We start from the raw sequence: 24,439 nt of genomic DNA on the forward strand, positions 1-24,439 counted from the left end.
TGGTTAAATGGTCCTTATTCTCTCCTGAATTCCTTTGGCTAGAATCCTGTAATCATTCTATTACAAAGCTATAACCCCATTGCTCCATTGTCATTGTTTGAGACAAACACAAATAGAAACATGAATCCAATACAAACTACTGACCTGAGTAAATTTTCATTCTAGGAGTCAAATATGTACACAAATGAGTTCTTTAGCCAAAGGCAACACTGCAAAAAAGTGGGTCTTGTTGAGCTGAAGAATTAATAGCAAGAAATCAACTCCAAGTGCATTTCCGGTACAGATCAAAAGGAAAACCATATTGAATAAATTCCCAGACAAGCACAGTATTTTCTATCTTGTTATCTTGCTGATTTTAGTTGCATTTGTTTGCTATAGGAAATAATATGCTGACCATATTTGCTCCTCTTTTTAAATTTCTGTCAGTTCAATTTAAAAAAAAAACTTTGTTTTATCTGATAGAAAAGGGAGAAATTGAGAGAAGGGGGAAGATGGTGAAAGAAAGACAGAGAGACATTTGCAGCTCTACTTCACCACTTGTGAAACTTTCCCTCTGAAGGTAGGGTCCAGGGGCTTGAATCTGGGTTTTTATGCATGGTAGTACATGAACTTTACCAAGTGCACTACCATGCACCCCCTGCCACTTCAATTTTAAGAAGCACTTTTATTCATAAGGCAAGGAGGAAGTATCACCTCTAACTGGAGACCTAGATTTCCACTCAGCAAAGAGTGATGATTCTCAACTCACTGGGTAATGAATGTTAATCCTGCAGAAGTGCAGTATGCTCAAATCAAGGGTGTCTGTTAATCTAGCCCTAAACTGCTTCTTTGTCTGATGGTTTCGTTTTTCAATGTCTCCACTCCTGTCCTTAGAGAATATATACTGATTTTATTCACATGAGAGATTGCTTTTTTCCAAATGAATGGCAGTGATATCACACACATTTTTGAAGTACTCAGAAATAGGATAGTAAAAATTAAAAACTTCTGTTGGGCGTTTGCTTGGGGTTTATCATACAGCAGATTTATTAGGCACATAAAAACCAGCATAGGAAAATATTCAGGAGAAAAAGGCTGGCTAGACATGTGGCAAGAACATGAGTATTTTAAATTAAAATTTCACCAGGATTCAGCTTCTGTAGTTCTCAGGAATGGGTCCCAGGAAGAGACAGAGACAATCAGGCAAAGAGCAAGCAGGAAAAGAGAGTGACTTCCACAGGACATTCCTTTAAGTCACCTCCCATACCCACAATCCCTTGTGAGTTTATGTATATCTGTCAAGTGCTCTTGATGCCAAGCTGACATCAGCTGTATGCTAATTATGATCATGCCCCATAATTATTTTGCTCACCATAAATAAAACTGCAACAAAAGAGTAACCAAGTCACAGATTAGCAACTCAAAATGAAGATTATTCTAAAATCATTGTAAAACATCCTTTTCCCCACCCTACCAAAAGAACATTCTTTGGGATGTCAGTGGATCATGTGGAGTGCTCTGTGAGACTTGTGCTAACTTAGGAGGGTGCTGTGTAAAGAAAGCAAAGACGGAATAATCTTGGAAAATTGGGAAATGATTACTGGTGACCAACACTGAAGATGTTCAGAAAGGCCAGAATCCAACATCTTCCCCTTTACATTGGATGGCAGACTTCTGCATTGTATTGTCACACTAATTCCCCTTGTGTTGGTAGCTTAGTAAAATGAAAGCAAACATTATTTGGAGCATTAGTTATAAATCATGGAAAATCCAGCAGTTCCAATTTGCATTTGAATAGTTGAAGTGAACCCAACAAATACCAAGTGTGTAGCAAACTAATAGGAAATATATACTTAAGGGTATTATTATTCAAGGTTGCAAGGGATACAAATGAATGTTGGAGTTGAGCGTAAAACTGTCCAGTATTTCATTTGTTGATGTTTATGAAAATGTGCAACTGATTTATGATTTCCATTTCATGCACTGAATCACAAAATAGAAACTTACCAGAGAAACCAATTAATATTGACAATGCATAATACTCTAAATATTATAATAACCAGTATAATGGCTCAAAATACCAAGCAAGAGCCCAAGATTTCCAGCCTCTCTGGAATCACATGCTTCCTAAACTTTAATCAAAGAAAAAAAGGGGGCGAGGTGGTGGCGCACCTGGTTGTGCGCACATGTTATAGTGCACAGAGACCCAGGTCCGAGCCCCCAGTCGCCACCTGCAGGGGGAAAGCTTTGCAAGTGGTGAAGCAGTGTTGCAGGGGTCTTTCTGTCTCTCCCTCTCTATCACCCCCTTTCCTCTCAATTTCTGGCTGTCTCTATCCAGTAAATAAAGTAAAGATGATAAAAAAACAAAGACAAAAAGGACAATAATTTAACTGTAGCCCAGATGTGATGTCACTTATTTTGGGGAAAGGTAAGACTGTAGTTCTGTCTCAAAAGAGATTTGTAAGTCAGCATTTTTTTAAAGCTATATGTCTGAGGCTAGGTAGTGGTACATCTGTTTAAGTGCACACATTACAGTATACAAGGTTCTAGGTTTAAGAACCCAACCCCCACCTGTAAAACTGGAAGCTGCATGAGAGGTGAAGTAACTTTTTATTTGAAAAGATCAAGTCAATTTGATATGAGAAAGGGAGAACAGAAGACAAACAGCTGCAGCACTGCATTAACGTTCTTCAGGCTCCCCTCACTGCAGGTGGGAACCAGGGGCTTCAGGTCAGGTTCTTGCACATGATGATGTGTGTGCTCAACCAGGCACACAAACACCTGGCCCAGGAGTTTTATCTGCGGAAGAAAGGTGGTGGTATTGAGATATCCCAGTGACTCTAGGGACCTGGTTGTGCTGCATGAGATGTCATTCCATCATTCAATAGTGAGGTTAATTTCTATGAAGGCTTACCTTGGGGAGAAAATAAAAGTTCAACACAAGAGACTGCCCAATTCCATTTAGGCTTGCATATACCTAGACATATGTGCATGTCTTCATGAGTTAGGGGCAATTCTATACTTTAAATGAAAAGTATGTAATAGCCTCCTGTGATTAGACTTAGACATAAAATAGCAACCTAGTACAATGACCTAAAGATGGTACCTCCAAGTTTTCAATCAAGTGTTTATTAGTTAGTACTTGACACCTGCTTCTCCTACCCCTACTTCACTTTTTTCATTCATTATAGCCATTGAAATAAGTATATAAGAGATAGTAGATAAGGTTTACTCTTCCATTTTTTTAATTTTTATTGACAAGACATCAACATTGTTGTCACCACTTGTCAATCTTTAAGAGAAACACTGAATACAATTAGCCAACATGTATTCTGGAAATATATGTAGTAAAAGACAATTGTTGTTCCTAAGACAAACTTTATTATAATTATCAAAAAAGTAAATGCCCAAAACCAGATGGTAACTTAGACCACACTAAAAAAAAAAAAAAAAAAAACAGGGTCTATTTTCTCCATACATAACTTAAGACCAGACTTCTGTAAATCTAATACTGGTTTAGACATAACAAAATACATTTGAGGTCTTAAAAACTGAGAGAAAATTTAAGCTTTTTAAACAAAGAAAAGACTACAAAAACTGAAAAATTGTCAAGAGTCTGGCTTAGTTAATGATGGCTATTTTGGCTTTGGCTAATACAAGCCTACCTCATCTCCTGGGCTCCTGGTCAGGGAATCCTTGGATTTCCCACTATAGATAATATAGACCTAAACATCTAAAGGACCCCATCTTTGCCATGATGGGTCACATCCTTCAAAACTGTCCTTATTAGTCCTTTTGTGGGTTGTTCTACAATGTCACCCTCACTACAAACTAGAAATTATAAGAACTGACTTCTATCTCTGAAGGAAGACTGGGTCATTCTACTCTGAAACTTGAGGAAAACTAGTCCTGTAATGAGTTCAGCTGAGAATGTTCCAGCAATGAGCATGGACTCAGAGTGACAGGAATCTAACGGGTTCTATGATAAATACAAATATATATGGGTGCTGGGTGAGATCAATGTAGTAAACAGCTCATTACATTTATACTTTTCAACTTTTGAGGAACATCTCTTCCTTAACCCAGGTGGTCAGTTTTATTCAATACCATCATCCCAGATAATATTTCTTTTTTAAAAAAAATTATATTTATAAAAAGGAAACACCTACAAAACCCCACAATATTCCCCATGCAAAAATGGGGGGATGACATAGACAAAATATTCACCAAAGAAGAGATCCAGTTCCCAAAAGATGGCGGACTGAGAAGCTGCTAGTGGCTTGAGCTCTGACCACATCTCCTGGAAACGGTAGGATTTTCTGCCTTTAGTAGTCCAGTCAATAAGGGGTCCTAGCGGTGACACCAAGGAGGTGACTACAACTTAATTTGGGAAAAAATAGAGTAGAAAAAAAGGAAAAAAAAAATTTTCTTTTAAATTATTATTCCCAAAGTACACCACCTCCACCCCATAACCAATCCTTGGGGACCAGCTCCTAGCAGGCTCCCCTGCTGAGCTTCTTTCTTTACCAAGATTCCTGTCCCACCAGGGAGTATCATTTATTCTAAGTCTATTCCCTTCTGAAACCTCTGGCCTTTTTTCTTTCTAAGTAGCCAACCTAATTAAATAATAAAAAATAGCTAATTAAATAATAAAAAATAAATTTAAAAAACTCCTTTCACCGCTCTTTTATTACTGTTCTTTTTCTTATCTTTTTCTTTTTTCTCTCTTTTTTTTTCTTTTTCTCATTCTTGTCATCCATTCTTCCTTAATCCTACAGCTTCCAAAGCCACAGGCCCTATCCCCCACACCACCAAACAGTGTGCTTTCACTGAATTCACTGATACACATTTGGGAATTATTGTGGGGAAGAATTCTGACTCACAGTGGACTCTCACTGCGAGTATCTCTGCTCAACTTCCCTTCCTCCTTTAGCTACACCTAGAATATACAGTGGATAGTAGATTTGCATAACTGTCTATTTCAGCTATACTTGTCTATTCCTGAGGGTTTTTTTTTTTACTTGTTTTTTTTCTTTCTTTCTTAACCATCAGCTGCCTATGCTCACGAGGTTTGAGATAATCTGGGACAGGGTTTTTTTTACCCTGCTCTATTTTATTATTAATATTATATAAAAGCATATATCTCCCCCCCCCCTTTTTAGGTTGATCAGAATTAACTCTTAGGGTATCTTTCATTGCTAGGGTAGTGGGCATCATATCTATTGTGAGAAGAACTTGTCTCATTACTCCTACCTCCTCTACAGACTCTCCCCTCCCTCCTCCTCCTAGCTAATTAAAAAATTAAATTAAATTTAATTTAAAATAAAGTAATAGAAAAACTTTCCTTTCACTGCTCTTTAATTACAGCTCTTTATCTTTTCTCTTTTCTCTCTCTTGTTTCTTCTTCTTTTTTTTTCTTTTTTTCTTTTTTTATCTTATCATACACTTCTTCCTTCCTTCTTCTTTGCCTTTCTGAATTTGTGAATTATTTGGGGGAAGAAATCTGACTCATAGTGGACTCTCTATGTGTGTATCTCTGCTCTACTTCCCTTTCCCCTCTTGTTACGCCTAGAATATACAGTGGATAGTAGATTTGCATAGCTGTCTATTCTTGCTATCCCTTCTTTCTTTTCTCTTTCTTCTTCACTGGGATTTGGGTACTATTTCTTCACAGACTGGAGAAATTGTTTGGCTAACTGGTAGTGATTAAACTCCTTCAATACTTGCTACAGTTGCTATTGTAATTCCTGAGGTTGGTGAGTGAAATTGTCAAAAAGGTATTTAGTACAGTGTTGCTTGTACTCAAGACACAACAACTGAGGAACAACAGAGCATAAAAAAAAGAAACACATAAATCAAAAAAATGGGTAGATCAAAAACAAATAAAGCTGCTACTCCAATGAAAGAAGACAAGAGCCCAGAAGAAACTACAAATCAGCCAGAAGCAACCATAGATAAGAAAAGTATGCAAGCAATAATAAACTTATTAATCACAGAAATGAAAACAACATTGGAGGAAAGGATGGCAGTATTAGGGAAACAACAGTTGAGACCCCCAAGTAAAATACTGATTATCTTGAGGCAATTAGAGAACTGAAAGCTGAAATAGCTGTAATGAAGAAAGAAGCTGACGTAAGGAAAGCAGACTAACAGAAGCAGAAAACAGAATTAGAGAGAGGATGAGTTAGAGAAAACTAAGAAAGAGGTGAAAGAGCTCAAAGAGAGATTGAGAGACACTGAAAACAACAACAGAGACATATGGGATGATCTAAAAAGAAGTAACATTCGTATAATTGGCCTACCAGAGGAAGAAAGAGAGCAAGGGCAAGGAAACATTCTAGAGGAAATTGTAGAAAAAAAAATACCAGACCTGAACCACAGAAAGGACATCAAGATTCAAGAGGCCCAGAGTTCCAAACCGAATCAACCCAGACCTGAAGACACCAAGACACATCATAGTCACAATGAGAAGAAGTAAGGATAAAGAAAGGATCCTAAAGGCTGCAAGAGAGAAACAAAAAGTCACATACAGGGAAAACCCATAAGATTATCTGCAGACTTCTCCACTCAGAATCTAAAAGCTGGGAGTCGGGCTGTAGTACAGCGGGCTAAGCGCAGGTGGCGCAAAGCACAAGGACCAGCATAAGGATCCCGGTTCGAACCCCGGCTCCCCACCTGCAGGGGAGTCGCTTCACAGGCGGTGAAGCAGGTCTGCAGGTGTCTATCTTTCTCTCCTCCTCTCTGTCTTCCCCTCCCTCTCTCCATTTCACTCTGTCCTATCCAACAACAACAACAACAACAATAATAACTACAACAATAAAACAACAAGGGCAACAAAAGGGGAAAAAATAAATAAAATAAATATATTTTTTAAAAGTTTTAAAAAAATTGTTTAAAAAAAAAAAGAATCTAAAAGCCAGAAGAGAATGGCAAGATATCTATCTAGCCTTGAATGAAAAAGGGTTTCAACCAAGGATAATATATCCTGCTAGACTTGCATTCAAACTAGATGGAAAGTTCAAAACCTTCTTAGATAAACAAAAGTTCAAGGAGGCAACCATCACCAAACCGGCCCTGAAAGAGGTACTAAAAGACCTCCTATAAACAAGAACATCACTATAATACTGGCAATATATCAGAGAAAACAATTTTTTTTTTGAACAATGGCACTACAATACACTAAGTCCATAATATCAACAAATCTCAATGGCTTAAACTCACCCATCAAAAAGCACAGAGTGGGGGGATGGATCAGAAAACAAAACCCAACCATATGCTGCCTGCAAGAATCCCATCTGTCACAACAAGATAAACACAGATTTAAAGTGAAAGGATGGAAAACTATCATACAGGCTAACGGACCACAAAGAAGGGCAGGAACAGCCATTTTCATCTCAGACACAATAGATTTTAAATTAAATAAAGTAAAAAAGATAGGCAAGGACATTACATAATGATTAGAGGATCAATCAGCCAAGAAGACTTAACAATTATTAACATCTACATACCCAACGAGGGACCATCTAAATACATTAAGCATCTACTGAAAGAATTTCAAAAATACATCAATAGTAATACAATAATAGTGGGAGACTTCAATACACCACTCTCACACTTAGACAGATCCACAAAGCAGAGAACCAACAAAGATACAAGAGAAATAAGTGAAGAGATTGACAGACTAGACCTCTTGGACATTTTCAGAGTCCTTCACCCCCAAAAACTGAAATACACCTTCTTTTCAAATCCACATAACACATACTCAAGGATAGACCATATGTTAGGCCACGAAGACAGCATCAATAAATTCAAGAGGATCGAAATCATCCCAAGTATCTTCTCAGACCACAGTGGAGTAAAACTAACATTTAATAACAAACAGAAAATTATTAAAAGTCACAAAATTTGGAAACTAAACAACATACTCCTTAAGAACCACTGGGTCAGAGAGTCACTCAAGCAGGAAATACAAATGTTCCTGGAAACAATTGAAAATGAAGACACAACCTATCAAAATATGTGGGACACAGCTAAAGCAGAACTGAGAGGGAAACTTATAGCCATACAATCACATATTAAACATCAAGAAAAAGCTCAAATGAATGACCTTACTGCACACCTCAAGGACTTAGAGGAACATTAAAGCAACCAGAAGGACAGAAATCACTAAAGTTAGAGCAGAAATAAACAACATCGAAAATAAAAGAACCATACAAAAGATCAATGAAGACAACTGTTGGTTCTTTGAAAGATTAAACAAAATTCACAAACCCCTAGCCAGACTCACCAAACAAAAAAAAGAGAAGACTCAAATAAATAGAATTGTAAACGATGGAGGAGATATCACAACTGACACCACAGAAATCCAGAGAATCCTGCGAAACTTCTATAAAGAACTATACACCACCAAGCTAGAGAATCAGGAAGAAATGGAACAATTCCTAGAAGCATATGCCCTTCCAAAACTGAACCAAGAAGAACTACAAAATCTAAATGCGCCAATCACAGACAAAGAAATTGAAACCATTATTAAGAACCTCCCCAACAACAAAAGTCCTGGACCAGATGGCTTCACAAAGAAATTCTACAAAACTTTCAGGAAACAGTTAGTACCCATACTTCTTAAGCTTTTCCATAAGATTGAAGAAATAGGAATACTCCCTTCCACCTTCTATGAAGCCAACATCACCTTGATACCAAAAGCTGATAGGGACAGAACAAAAAAGGAAAACTACAGACCAATATCTCTGATGAACATAGATGCCAAAATATTAAACAAGATCTTGGCCAACCTGATACAACAACATATCAAAAAGATTGTTCATCACGACCAAGTGGGATTCATCCCAGGAATGCAAGGCTGGTTCAACATCCATAAGTCAATCAATGTCATTCACCACATCAATAAAAGCAAAGCCAAAAACCACATGATTATCTCAATAGATGTAGAGAATGCCTTTGACAAAATCCAACATACATTCATGCTCAAAACTCTACAAAAAATGGGAATAGATGGGAAATTCCTCAAGATAGTGGAGTCTATATATAGCAAACCTACAGCCAACATCATACTCAATGGACAGAAGCTGAAAGCATTCCCCCTCATATCGGGGACTACACAGGGCTGTCCACTGTCACCGTTACTCTTCAAAATAGTATTGGAAGTTCTTGCCATAGCAATCAGGCAAGAGAAAGAAATAAAAGGAATACAGATTGGAAGGGAAGAAGTCAAGCTCTCACTATTTGCAGATGATATGATAGTATACATAGAAAAACCTAAAGAATCCAGCAGAAAACTACTGGAAGTTATTACACAGTATAGCAAGATGTCAGGTCACAAAATCAATGTACAAAAATCAGTGGCATTTCTTTATACAAACACTAAAACTTAAGAAGAAGAAAACTTAAGAAATCACTCCCATTTACTGTTTCAGCAAAATCAATCAAATACCTAGGAATAAAGTTGACCAAAAAGTGAACAACTTGTATACTAAAAACTATGAGTCGCTACTCAAGGAAATTGAAACTGATACCAAGAAATGGAAAGATATACCATGCTCATGAATTGGAAGAATAAATATCATCAAAATGAATATTCTCCCCAGGGCCATATACAAATTTAATGCAATACCCATCAAAGTTGCACCAAGCTTCTTTAAGAGAATAGAACAAACACTACAATCATTTATCTGGAACCTGAAAACACCTAGAATTGCCAAAAACATCTTGAGGAAAAGAAACAGAAATGGAGGCATCACACTCCCAGACCTTAAACTATATTATAAAGCCATCATCATCCAAATAGCATAGTACTAAAACAAAGTAGGCAAACAGACCACTGGAACAGAATTGAAAGCCCATAAATAAATCCCCACATCTATGGACATATAATCTTTGATAAGGGGGCCCAAAGGATTAAATGGAAGAAGGATGCTCTCTTCAATGAATGGTGCTGGGAAAACTGGATTATAACATGCAGAAGAATGAAATTGAGCCACTTTATCTCACCAGAAACAAAAATTAACTACAAATGGATCAAAGACCTAGATGTCTGACCAGAAAAATTCAAATACTTAGAGGAAAACATTGGTAAAAGAGTTTCCCACCTACACCTCAAGGACATCTTTGATGAATCAAACCCAATTGCAAGAAAGAATAAAGCTGAAACAAACCAATGGGACTACATCAAATTGAAAAGCTTCTGCACATCCAAAGAAACTATTAAACAAACAAAGAGACCCCTCACAGAATGGGAGAAAATCTCCACATGCCATACATCAGACAAGAAACTAATCACCAAAATATATAAAGAGCTCTGCAAACTTAGCACCAAAAAAGCAAATGACCCCATCCAAAAATGGGCAGAGGATATGAACAAAACATTCACCTCAGAGGAGATCCAAAAGGCTAACAAACATATGAAAAACTGCTCTAGGTCACTGATTGTCAGAGAAATGCAAATTAAGACAACACTAAGATACCACCTCACTCCTGTAAGAATGGCATACATCAAAAAGGACAGCAGCAACAAATGCTGGAGAGGTTGTGGTCACAGAGGAACCCTTTTACATTGCTGATGGGAAAGTAAATTGGTCCAGCCTCTGTGGAGAGAAGTCTGGAAAACTCTCAGAAGGCTAGACATGGACCTTCCATATGATACAGTAATTCCTCTCCTGGGGTTATACCCCAAGGACTCCATGACACCCAACCAAAAAGAGGTGTGTACTCCTATGTTCATAGAAGCACATAATAACTAAAACCTGGAAGCAACCCAGGTGCCCAACAACAGATGAGTGGCTGAGAAAGCTGTGGTATATATACATAATGGAATACTATGCAGCTATCAAGAACAATGAATCCACCTTCTTTGACCCATCTTGGACAGAGCTAGAAGGAATTATGTTAAGTGAGCCTAGTCAGAAAGATAAATATGAGTATGGGATGATCCCACTCATCAACAGAAGTTGAGTAAGAAGATCTGAAAGGGAAGCTAAAAGCAGGACCTGACCAAATTGTATGTAGGGCACCAAAGTAAAAACCCTGTGGTGAGGGGTAGACATGGAGCTTCCTGGGACAGTGGGAGGTGGGAGTGGGTGGGAGGTATGGGTCACAGTCTTCTGGTGGTGTGGATGGTGTTTATGTACACTCCTAGTAAAATGTAGTCATATAAATCACTAGTTAATTAATATGAGAGGGGGGAAATTAATTGTATGTCTCGAAGTTTTTTTAAAACACAGACTGAATCTTTTTAATATATATGCTGTGTATTTGATATGCAGACTCTCTCAAAAACCTAGACCAAGTAGATCAGAAGCAACCAATAGCACAGCTATATACACGATACTGGGTACTGTAGAGCAAACCCTAACAAAAGGACTTTTCAAAGTTAACCCCATTACCAAATAATGTGATAACATTAACTATCTATTGTCTTTTTGAACCCTATGACAGCAGGAGCCTCACATCTCCACTATAGAGCCCCTACTTCCCCCAGTCCTGGAACCCTTGGATAGGCCCCACTCTCCCGTATGCCTCTCCCAATCCATATCAAATAATATTGCATCTGCTGATCACAACCTAATCAATGCAACGATGGCCACCTCAACATGCTTCACTTCAGACTGTGTCCAGAGGCTTCACATAGGGAATGAAAACTCTTCAGCTTCATTACTCAGGTGAGACCTTTCCTTTCATAGTATACTCTAATTCCATCTCAGGTGGTTCATTTTCTAACAAAGTCCCAAAACCTAGATATACATCAGTTTCTGTGAGAGAGAGAGAGCATATGTTCACACGTATCCATAAACAACTGCAAAATATATACCTGAAATCAGAAGTACACTATAATTTGCAGTGAGTATCCCCCTAACACTTCCTCTCCACTATTCCAAGCTTTGGGTCCATGATTGCTCAACAATTTGTTTGACTTCGTATGTTAACTCTCTTTTCAGTCACCAGGTTCCAGATGTCATCAGGATGCTGTCCAGGCTTCCCTGGTCTGAGGACCCCACCAATGTGTCCTGGAGCTCAGCTTCCCCAGAGACCCACTCTACTAGGGAAAGAGAGAGGCAGACTGGGAGTATGGACCAACCAATCAACGCCCATGTTCAGCGGGGAAGCAATTACAGAAGCCAGACCTTCCACCTTCTACAACGCACAATGACACTGGGTCCATGCTCCCAGAGGGATAGAGAGTGGGAAAGCTATCAGGGGAGGGTGTGCAATATGGAGATTGGGTGGTGGGAATTGTGTGGAGTTGTATCCCTCCTACCCTATGGCTTTGTTAATTTATCCTTTCTTAAATAAAAAAAGAGAGAGACCCAAGAGGCCTAGAAAAACATGAAAAAATGCTCCAAGTCTCTAATTGTCAAAGAAATGCAGATAAAGACAACAATGAGATACCACTTCACTCTTGTAAGAACGTCATACATCAGAAAAGATAACAGCAGCAAATGCTAGAGAGCCTGTGGGGTCAAAATAACCCTCCTGCATTTCTGGTGGGAATGTAAATTGGTCCAACCCCTGTGGAGAAGAGTCTGGAGAACTCTCAGAAGGCTAAAAATGGACCTACCCTATGATCCTGCAATTCGTCTCCTGGAGTTAAATCCTAAGGAACCCAAAACACCCATCCAAATAGATCTATGTACACATATGTTCTTAGCAGCACAGTTTGTAATAGCCAAAACCTGTAAGCAAAGTTGTGGTATGGAATACTACTCAGTTATGGAATACTTCTCAGCTATAAAATATGGTGACTTCACCATTTTCACCCGATCTTGGATGGACTATGAAAAATTCATGTTAAGTGAAATAAGAAAGAGAGGGATGATCTCCCTCTCAGGCTGAAGTTGAATAACAAGATCAGAAGAGCAAACACAAGTAGAAACTGAACTGGAATTGGTATATTGCACCAAAGTAAAATACTCTGGGGTGGTGCTGGGGAAATACAGGTCTTTCAGAGGATGTAGTGGGGGTTATATTGTTATATGTAAAACTGAGAAGTGTTATGCATGTACAAACTATTTTATTTACTGTAAAATGTAAAACATTAATTCTCCAATAAAGAAATTAATAAACACAATATAAGGGGGGTATAAGTCCACACAATTCCCACCACTAGAACTCTGTATCACATCCCCTCCCCTGATAGACTTAGGGTCATTATGGTGTGCAGAATGTAGAAGGTCTGGTTTCTGTAACTGCTTCACCGCTGAGCATGGACGTTGACAGGTTGATGTATACTACCAGCCTCTCTATCTCTTTCCCTAGTGGGATGGGACTCTGGGGAAGCAGGGCTCCAGGAAACATTGGTGAGGTTGTCTGCCCAGGGAAGTCTGGTTAGTATCATTTTAGCATCTGGAACCTGATGGCTGAAAAAAAAAAGTTAACATATAAAGCCAAACAAATTGTTGACTAATTATGAACCTAAAGGCTGGAAAAGTTCACATGATGAGTTGGAGGGTCTCCGTTTTGTAGATAGTAGGCCTATTTTAGTCCCATGACTATACTAGTTTTATTTTTTCTTTCCTGAGCCTGACATATGACATGAAGGTGGATCCAAGTTATTGTCTGGATCCATCTATGTCCAACTTATTGTCTGGATCATCTATGTCATGGCTAGAAAAAGGAGCAGAAAACTGAATCAAGGAAAAGAGTAGCTCCTAAATATGGGAAAGGTATATATGACTGTAAACCTCATTGGTTTGATATTTCTGGGGCCAATATTCAGCTTAGGAACCTGTGTGACCTCTGCATCCCTGTAGATCTGAGCTCACATTCTGTGGTCATGAGTAGGAACATTCCAAGCTGCCCCAATTTTAGGACCCATCAAAATCAGGTGGAAGATAGAGTATGTTGACCAGCCTCCCTTCAGAAGATGGAACATTCTCTGACTTTGTTGATCCAAATTGAGGGCAAGGTCCTATGGGGGCCCACAAAGGGGTCTATTTTGTTGTTCATGATAGAGATGACCAGTAACGATGGAGAGAGGGATTTATTCTAAGTCTAGGCTCATAATGTCTGTTTGGGAATCTCAGGACTCCCCAGCTAGGGCCCCAGTTATGGGGTGGCCTGACAGTGACTAAAGAGTCTTTGTTAAAGTGTTCCAGTCTTTTGCCCTTATTCAGCTTTTGTAGTCCTTACTTTGATAAGGCTAGCTTTGGAGTGACTGAGGGATGTATAATAGGAAGTAGGCAAGGAGGTTATCTAAATCTAAGTAGACACTATTTCATTATGAACTTTATGGTGTCTTTTTAGGTCTTTCTACTTGCTTGCTGCATATACTGACTGGATGCAGACTATTGAGAACTTTTGCTTTCAAGTATATATTTTGCCCTAATTTATGGATACATGTGAACAAATGCCCTATCTCAATGGACCTAATATATATCTAGGTTTTGGGACTTTGTTAGGAAGTGAACTACCTGAAATGGCATTAAAGGATCCTATGAAAGGAAAGGTCTCACCTGAGTAATGAGGCTGAAGGTTTGACATTCCAAGTCTGACTTCTCTGGATAGTCTGAAATGAAGCATGCTGAGGTGGTACTCATTGTGTTGATTGGGATGGGAGCAGCACATACAATATAGTTTGGTATGAATTGATAAAAGCATGCAGGAAAGTGAGCCCCACCCTAGAAGTTCCAGGACTGGGGGGAATATAGGCTCAATAGAGGAAGAAGGAGGTTCCTGCTGTCTTAGGGTTTAAAAAGGCAATAGTTACTGCTATAATCAAATTATTTTGAAATTATGTTAACTTTGAAAATCTTATTCATAGGATTTGCTGTATCATAGACAATATCATCATAATTTATTTTCTTTGACATTATTTCTATATAGCTTTATCTGATAGGGCAATGACACCAGTTTCTTCTGTTTTTCCCTGGTCTAAGTTTTTAAGAGAGTCAAAATTTCAAAGACTGAGCCTATGTGCATTAGAAAGTTTGAATGATTCATGATACGCTTCTAGGGAAGGATGTGGTTGTGGACTAGAAGAAGCTGTGGAATCAACAAGGGTGCCAAGGTAGCAGTTACCAAGGAATACCAAAGGAGACCACCTGGAACTGAAACAAGACAGGATTAGAACGACTTCAGGAACCCACCAAATCACCAGTGAGGGCAAACACATGTGGCTGATGGACAGAGGAGCCTAGGGAGAGATTAAGTGGCTGGTAACAGTCCAGCAGTTTATCAGTTGAGACACCACCTCCAGTCTGTTTCAGCTGAAGGGAGGAGAGGACTTGCCTGAGACTCACCAAGTGCAACTCTGAGTCTCCATTGCTACTGCCCTCAGAATCTAGAGCAGTGGCAGGGAGGCCCTGTGCTGACACCAGGGGACAGAGAACTAACCAGGAAACTCAGGAGAAGATCTATACCTCACTGGAATAGCAGTGGGGCTGTGAAAGACTCTGCATAACCACTGGATTATCTCTGGAACACCTTGATTTATCTCTTGGTCAGGAGTCAAAGATTAAGCTAAGAAGTCTACTTACACTTTAAATGCCCTCTGGCTCCTATAGGCTACAGGGAGGAAGCACAAAAGAGTCTTTTAAGCTACTGAGCTCCAACTCAGGGATTGAAATACTATTGAAACAACTGTTAAATTCCACAACAGTGAACCCTTTAATTACCATACCTGGATTGGCACAAGTCAATCTAGGTAACAGTGATCAGTAATTTTAAAAGTACTGAGAAAGGGACCTCATAACATAATATATAAAATGGGCAAATCAACAAGAAGAAATATTGGAGAAATGAACCAGGACAAGAGTCCATCTAAAAGTCCCCCAAAGGGTTTAATATATGTAAATCAATCAACATGATCCACCATGTTAATAAAAGCAAGACCAAAAACCACATGGTTATATCAATAGATGCAGAGTAAGCGTTTGAAAAAATACAACATCCCAATATGATCAAAACACTACAAAAATGGGAATATATGAAAAATTCCTGAAGATGGCGGAGTCTATATATAGCAAACCTATAGCTGACATCATACTCAATGGTGAAAAGCTGGAAGAATTTGCCCTGAGATCAGGTACTAGACCGGGCTGCCCACTACCACCATTACTATTTAACATACTGTTGGAAGTTCTTGCCATAGCAATCAGGCAGGAGCAAGGAATTAAAGGCATACAGATTGGAAGAGAAGTCAAACTCTCCCTATTTGCAGATGACATGATAGTATACATAGAAAAACCTAAGGAATCCAGCAAGAAGCCTTTGGAAAGCATCAGGCAATACAGTAAGGTGTCAGGCTACAAAATTAACATACAAAAGTCAGTGGCACTCCTCTATGAAAACACTAAGGTAGAAAAGTTGAAACCCAGAAATCAATTCCTTTTACTGTAGCAGCAAAGACAATAAAATATGTAGGAATTAACCTAAACAACAAAGTGAACCTGTATTCTGAAAATTATGAGTCCCGACTCAAGGAAATTTAAAAAGACACAAAGAAGTAGAAAGATATTCCATCTTAGTGGGTTGGAAGAATTAACATCATCAAAATGAATATACTACCCAGAACCATCTACAAATTTAATGCTATCTCCATCAAAATCCCAACCACATTTTTAGGAGAATAGAACAAATGTTAAAATGTTTATCTGGAACAAGAAAAGACCTAGAATTGCCAAAACAATCTTTAGAAGAAATAACAGAACTGGAGGCATCACACTCCCAGATCTCAAATTGTATTATAAGGCCATTGTCATCAAAACTGCTTGGTTCTGGAACAAGAATAGACACACTGACCAATGAAATAAAACTGAGAGCCTGGAAGTAAGCCCCCACATGTATAGACATCTAATCTTTGACAAAGGTGCCCACACTATTAAATGGAGAAAGCAGTCTCTTCAACAAATTGTATTGGAAAAAATGGGTTTAAACATGCAGAAAAATGAAACTGAACCACTATATTTCACCAAATACAAAAGTAAATTCCAAGTAGATCAAGGACTTGGATGTTACACCACAAACTATCAGATACTTAGAGGAAAACATTGGTAGAACTCTTTTCCACATAAATTTTTTTTTAATATTTTTTATATTTATTTTTATTTATTTATTACCTTTTGTTGCCCTTGTTGTTTTATTGTTGTAGTTATTATTGTTGTCATTGTTGTTGGATAGGACAGAGAGAAATGGAGAGGGGAGGGGGAAGACAGAGAGAGAGTGAGAAAGACACCTGCAGACCTGCTTCACCGCTTGTGAAGCGACACCCCTGCAGGTGGGGAACCAGGGCTTGAACCAGGATCCTTATGCGGGTCCTTGTGCTTAGCGCCACCTGTGTTTAACCCGCTGCGCTACAGCCTGACTCCCTCCACATAAATTTTAAAGACATCTTTAACGGAACAAATTCAATTACAAAGAAGCTAAGGCAAGCATAAACCTATGGGACTATATCAAATTAAAAAGCTTCTGCACAGCTACAGAAACTACTACCCAAACCATGAGACCCCTGAGAGAATGGGAGAAGAACTTTACATGCCATATATCAGACAAGAGGCTAATAACCAGAATATATATAAATAACTTGCAAATCTCAACAACAAGAAAACAAATAACCCCATCCGAAAATGGGGAGAGGACATGGACAAAATATTCACCAAAGAAGAGATCCAAAAGGCCAAGAAACATGAAAAAATGCTCCAAGTCTCTGTCAGAGAAATGCAAATAACGACAACAATGAGATACCACTTCACTCCTGTGAGAATGTCATACATTGAAAAAGTAACAGCAGCAAATGATGGAGAGGTTGTGGGGTCAAAGGAAACCTCCTGTACTGCTGATGGGAATGTAAATTTGTCCAGTCTCTGTGGAGAACAGTTTGGAGAATTCTCAGAAGTCTAGAAATGGACCTACCCTGTGATCCTACAGTTCCTCTCCTGTGGATATATCCTAAGGAACCCAACACACCTATCCAAAAAGATCTATGTACACATATGTTCTTAGTGGCACAATTTGTAATAGCCAAAATCTGGAACCAAGCCAGGTGTCCAACAACAGATGGGTAGCTGAGCAAGTTGTGGTATATATATATACTATGGAATACTACTCAGCTATAAAAATGGTGACTTAACCACTTTCAGCCGATCTTGGATGGACCTTGAAAAATTCATTTTAAGTGAAATAAGTCAGAAACAGAAGTATGAATATGGGATGATGTCACTCTCAGGCAGAAGCTGAAAAACAAGATCACAAGAGCAAACACAAGTAGAAACTGAACTGGAATTGGCATACTGCACTAAAATAAAAGACTCTCGGGTGGGTAGGTAGGGAAAATACAGATCCAAGAAGGATAACAGAGGACCTAGTGGAGGTTGTATTATTACATGGAAAACTGGGAAATGTTATGCATGTACAAACTATTGTATTTACTGTGGAATGTAAAACATTAATTCCCCAATAAATTAAAAATAAGTTACACATTCAATCAATTTTTCACTGTCATATTAATTATGTAGTGTTTTATATGACTACAGGTTAATAGGATAGTACATAAACACTATTCCCACCACCAAAAGACTTTGTTCCACCCCAACCACTCCCACCACCCCAGGAAGCTGAATATCCACCCTCACCTTCACCCCAGGGTTTTTACTTTGGTGCCCTACTCCAGATAAAGTCAAATTCTCATTTTAGTTTTCCTTTCTGTTCTTTTTTCTCAGCTTTTGTTTATGAGTGGGATCATCCCATATTCATCTTTGTCTTTTTGACTTAGCTCACTTAACATAATCCCTTCTATCACCGTCTAAGATAGGTCAGAGGATGTGGGGAAATTGTGAGGATATGGTTGAGCATGGTGTGGGACCTCCCATTGAAAGATGAGGGGGGCCTGTATGGCATGACTTTTCTATTAGTCTCTCTCTACTTGAGATCAAGCATGGAAGAAAACAACTACCAGGAAATGTCTTCTCTGTTAGTCTCCCTGCCTCACAAACACTCTACATGCAGCCCATTTCCTTATTCCCAAACCAATTGGTTTGTTTACTCAGAGGTTATTAGAAGTTCATCTTCTTTGATCATATATGACCCATATATCATTGTTCTGCTCCCTCAAGTAGTAACTAGGAGCATTCTCTGTACTCCTCCACCCCCTCCAGTTCTTTTAATCTTACATGATCCATCTTCTTACTGCCCTTAAGACCCCTTTCTGCCTGATGGTTATTGATAACCCTATTTTCCTTGTTCCTTTGATCAACTAATCCTCTTGATCAACATTTTCTAGGAATTCTCTGACCTTTTCCCAACCCCTACCTCTCATTGTCCCTTTTCTCCCAAACCATATATGGAATGGAAAATTCACTTCCTCGTGCACCCCTTATATACCCTGCTTTGCTGTTCAATAAACAGATTGTCTATCAGACAAGTCCTTGAGTCATTACTTGTCATGACACTAGCACTGGACAGTGAGAGAGTCCTGTGTGCTCACTCCTGTTGCCTCGGAACATTCTCCTAGGCCCTTGCATCTGGTGTAAAACAGGGCACGTAAGCCAGCTGGGAGTCTGTGCCCAAAAAAAGGCTTCTCCACAAGAAGTACAGCAAGAGAAGGTGGGTTCATTGTTCTTGATAGCTGCATAATATCACATTGTGTATAAATACCACAGCTTTCTCAGCTATTCATCTCTTGTTGGGCACCTGAGTTGCTTCCAGGTTTTAGCTATTACATATTGTGTTGCTGTGAACATAGGTGTACACATATCTTTTTGGATGTGTGTTATGGAGTCCTTAGAGTATATGCCTATGAGAGTAATTACTGAGTCTTATGAAAGGTCCATATCTAGCCTTGTGAGAGTTCTCCAGACTGCTCTCCACAGAGGTTGGACCAATTTACATTCCCACCTGCAGTGCAGAAGGGTTCTTTTGTCCCCACAACCTCTCAAGCATTTGTTACTGATGATCTTTTTGTTGTATGCCATTCTTACAGGGGTGAGATGGTATCACATTGTTGTATTTATTTGCATTTCTCTGGCAATCAGTGACCTTGAGCAATTTTTCATGTATTCCAGTGTTTGGGCAGGAAGAACTCTGAAAATGTCCAGCAAGTCTAGTCTGTCTGTCTCTTCATTTAGTTCTCTTGTTTCTTTGTTGATTCTCCACTTCACTAATCTGTCTAAGTATGAGAATGGGGTGTTCAAGTCTCCCACTATTATTGTATTACTATTTATGTATTTTTGTAGTTCTTTCAGTAGGTGTTTGATGTATTTAGATGGTACCTCATTGGGTGCATAGATGTTAATAATTGTTAAATATTCTTGGTTGATTGATCCTCTAATCATTATTTAATGGCCTTACCTATCTTTTGTTCATTTATTTAATTTAAAATCTGTTGTGTCAGAGATGAGAATGGGTGTTCCGCCCCTTTTTTGTGGTCCATTAGCCTGTATGATATTTTTCCATCCTTTCACTTTAAGTCTGTTTTTGTCTTGTTGGGTCAGATGGAATTCTTGCAAACATCATATGGTTGGGTTGTGTTTTCTGATTCATCCTCCCACTCTGTGCTTTTAATGGGTGAGTTTAAGCCATTGACATTTATTGATATTATGGATTTAAGGTATTGTAGTGCCATTATTCAACAATTTTTTATTTGCTCTGATATATGGCAAGTATTATGGTGATGTTCTTGTTTAAAAGAGGTCTTCTAGAACCTCTTTCAGAACAGGCTTGGTGATGGTTGCCTCCTTTAACTGTTGTCTGTTTAAGAAGGTTTTGATCCCTCCATCTAGTATGAATGAAAGTACAGCAGGATATAATGTCCTTAGTAGAAACCATCTTTCATTTAGGGCTCAGTAGATATCTTGCCATTCTCTTCTGGCTTTTAGAGTTTGATTTGAGAAGTCTGCTGATAGTCTTATGGGTTTTCCCTTGTATGTGACTCTTTGTTGTTCTCAACCTTTAGGATTCTTTCTTTATCCTTACTTCTTTTCATTGTAACAATGTGTCTTGGTGTCTTCGGGTCTGGGTTGATTCTTTTTGTTACTCTCTTGGCTTCTTGAGTCTTCATGTCATTTATTTTGTTTAGGTCTGGGGAGTTTTCTGTATTATTTCCTCTAGAATGTTTACTTTCCCTTCCTCTGTCTCTTCCTTGGTAGGACAATTATACAAGTGTTACTTCTTTTGAGACCATCCCATATGCCTCAGTTGTTTTTCTCAGTGTCTCTCAATCTCATTTTTAGCTCTTTCACCTCTCTTTTAGTTTTCTCTATCTCATTCTATGTCTGGATAATTCAGTTTTCTGCTTCTACTAATCTGTTTTCTCTTCCCTCAGCTTCCTTCTTCTATTCAGTTGTAATATTTGCTTGTTCTGGTAAATGGACTTTTAGCTCAGCTATTTCAGCTTTCAGTTCTCTAATTACCTGGAGATAGCTAGTATTTTCCTTGAGGGTCTCATCTGTTTTTTCCCTAATTTGGATAGCCCATTCCTCCATAGCTGTCTTCATTTCTGTGATTATTTGGTTTATTATTGCTTAAATACTATTCTTATCTATGGTTATTTATGACTGATTTGAAGTTTCTTCTGGGCTCCTGTCCTGATTCATTGTGGTAGCATTTTTATATGCTTTTGATTTAACCTTTTTTGATTTAACCTTTTTTTTTTTATTGATGTGGTTTGTATTCTTCTGTTCTGTCTTTCTTCAACAACAACAGTTGTTGTGTTTTGAGTTCAGGACATGCTACACTAAAGACTTTTCCCAAATTCAGTCACAAACCTCAGAAATTACAACAATAGCAACTGAAGCAAGGATTGATGCAGTTCAACCATTACCAGTTTTCCAAACACCACCTTCAGCCCAGGGAAATAAAGCAAGCAATAAAAAATGGAAGAGATGGGAGAAAAAGCTAAGCAAGAATAGACAATTATGCAAATATACTGTTCAACTTAAATTCTACAGATATCGAGAGGGGAAAGGGAAGTAGAAAAGACACATACATACACAGAGTCCAATACTTGTGAGATTTATTCCCCAAAATAACTCACAAATGAGTATCATTGAATTCAGAAAGCAAACTAATGAAGAAAAAGAGAAAAAAAATATCAGTGAAAGGAAAGAGTTTATTTATTTATTTTTTTTTAATTAGCTAGGAGGAGAGAGAAAGGAGAGTAGAGGGAATAGAGAAAGAGAAACAAGTTCCTCTCACAATGCATAGGACACCCAGTCACCTATCAATGGACTAAAACAACAACAGTTAATTTTGGTCAACCTGAAGAAGGAGCAGGTTAAAGGGACTCATGTATATAGTGTATATGTATATGTATATGTATATGTATATGTATATGTATATGTATATGTATATGTATATATAATTATAATTATAGTCATAATAAAATAAAATAGGGTAAAAAACCCTAACAGTCAGTCTGCAGTTTGTACTGCTCCAGAATGGCTGCACACAGCCTGAGAAAAGACAACCAATTATAAGAAGTATGGTCATTTTATAACATCCCTAAAATAGACTTCCTAGTTTCTTCCCACATGAAGACTTCTAGTTTCATCTGCTTTATCTATTCTTACCTTTGGGGTCCTGTTTGTTAAATATTTTGTCCTGTTTTATATCTTACCACCTTTCAGCCACCAAGTTGAAGATACTACCAGGATGTCATACTGACTTCCCTGGGCAGATAATGTGTCCCAGAACCTCAGCTCTTCAGATCCTACCCACTAGGGAAAGATAGAAGACTGGGGATATGGATCCAACTGCCAATGTTCATGTCCAGCAGAGAAGCTTATGGAAGCAACAACTTCTTCCTTCGGCACCCCCCAAAATATTTTGCCTATACTGCTAGAGGGAGAAATCTTACAGGAAGATGACCAGAAAATTCTGAACCCAAGTTACACTGGGACATGAATGTTTTGTTTTAAAGAATCTTTGTTTTTATACCATCATTAAGAAGGAAGAAAATCTGGAGAAAACCTACAGAAGATAGGCACAATTTTTATCGTCTGAGGAGGAAGAAGAAAAAGGAAGGAGATCTGGATACTGTAATGAGTGTAAGTGGTGTAAATGTGGTTAGGAAATGAAGGCAGGACATTAGAAGTGAATGCAAATTTGCATCATGTAGTTTTGCCTAAGTGGCCCCCATATTTCTCTTGGGCATGTCCTCATCTTTTCCTGACTAAAAGTTTAAAAATTTTGGGGAGGGGGTAGGAGAGGGGACACTATGAGGAATACTTACATAGAGTTAGGAGTTAAAAACCTTTAATCAATGAATAAAAATCACTCATTTGAGTCTTATAACTTAAAAAAGGAAGTCATAGGACATATGCTCAGTGGAGTACTACTCAGCAGTAAAAATAAAAGTCTATACTGTGTCCTTTGAGTGCAAGTGAATGTGACTGGCAGTGATTATAATTAATAAAGTAAGTAAGAAGGTGTAGGAAAACTGCATGCTAATTTCTTTATAAGTAGAGAATTGAAACATATGAACTTGAGTATATATATGGTCAACCCATACCTATGACCTTGGGAGAACTATGGTGGTTACCACTGGAGGGGGGGTGAGTACACAAAACTTCAGTGATAGAAATTGTGTGAAATTATACACCTATTATCATAAAATCTTGTAAATCATTACTCAATTACACACACACACATAGAGAGAGAGAGAGAGAGGAAGAGAGAGAGAAACGTTCAAGAGCAAGAGCAAGCAATCTCAGAATGTATAGAAGTGGGATTTTTCCCAATAAAGGGAATTGAAAAAAGACCAGCACATTTGGGATATACAAGGCCCAGTAAATAGTTTATCCCCAACATTAAAACAGTATTTATAAAAAATAAAAATCAGTCATAAACACAAATAATCACAGAGTACAAAACACTGAAAATATAGAGATGTGGTAAGCAGTGAATAAGTACATTCTTTCACTGGATTTATAGCAGTTTTTTGTAGTTTTCTTTAATTTCTTTCCTTGTTCTAATAAATTTTCATTTTCCAACCATATTCTATGCTAAATTTTGCATTTAGAAACATAGGTCAATCATTTAAACTATCTTAGACATTGGCAATAAGAGTAATATTAGTCAAATTGCTCTAGAGCTATAATGAAATGAGAGGGTTCATTCCCATGTAGAATAAAATAATATCAAGAACCCGTTATCACAGGGAATCAGTGCCAGCACTATGAATCCACTACTGCCAGTGTTGGGGGGCTGGGCCCACTGCCCACGAATTCCAGGCCATTGTTTCCATGAGTGTCTGAGAGGATTGACCCCAGACCCTCCCCCGGTGGGTCCCTCCTGACCTCTGGAATTTGTGACTTGGTCCCCCAGACATGGTATCCTCTCTACACATGCCACCCTTCCTCCCTTTTTAAACAAACACTATAAATTACTGTGCATGGTTAACTTGAAAACCGCCAACAAATATCCTGATTGGTCATTTGCTTCCCCTCCCTCACCCCTGCACTGAAGTGCCTCCAATCTACTTCCAGAAAAATATACATTGTGAAGCTTGTGATCA

The sequence above is a fragment of the Erinaceus europaeus genome, chromosome 14 (genome assembly GCF_950295315.1).
Source record: "Erinaceus europaeus chromosome 14, mEriEur2.1, whole genome shotgun sequence".
Taxonomy (NCBI): domain Eukaryota; kingdom Metazoa; phylum Chordata; class Mammalia; order Eulipotyphla; family Erinaceidae; genus Erinaceus; species Erinaceus europaeus.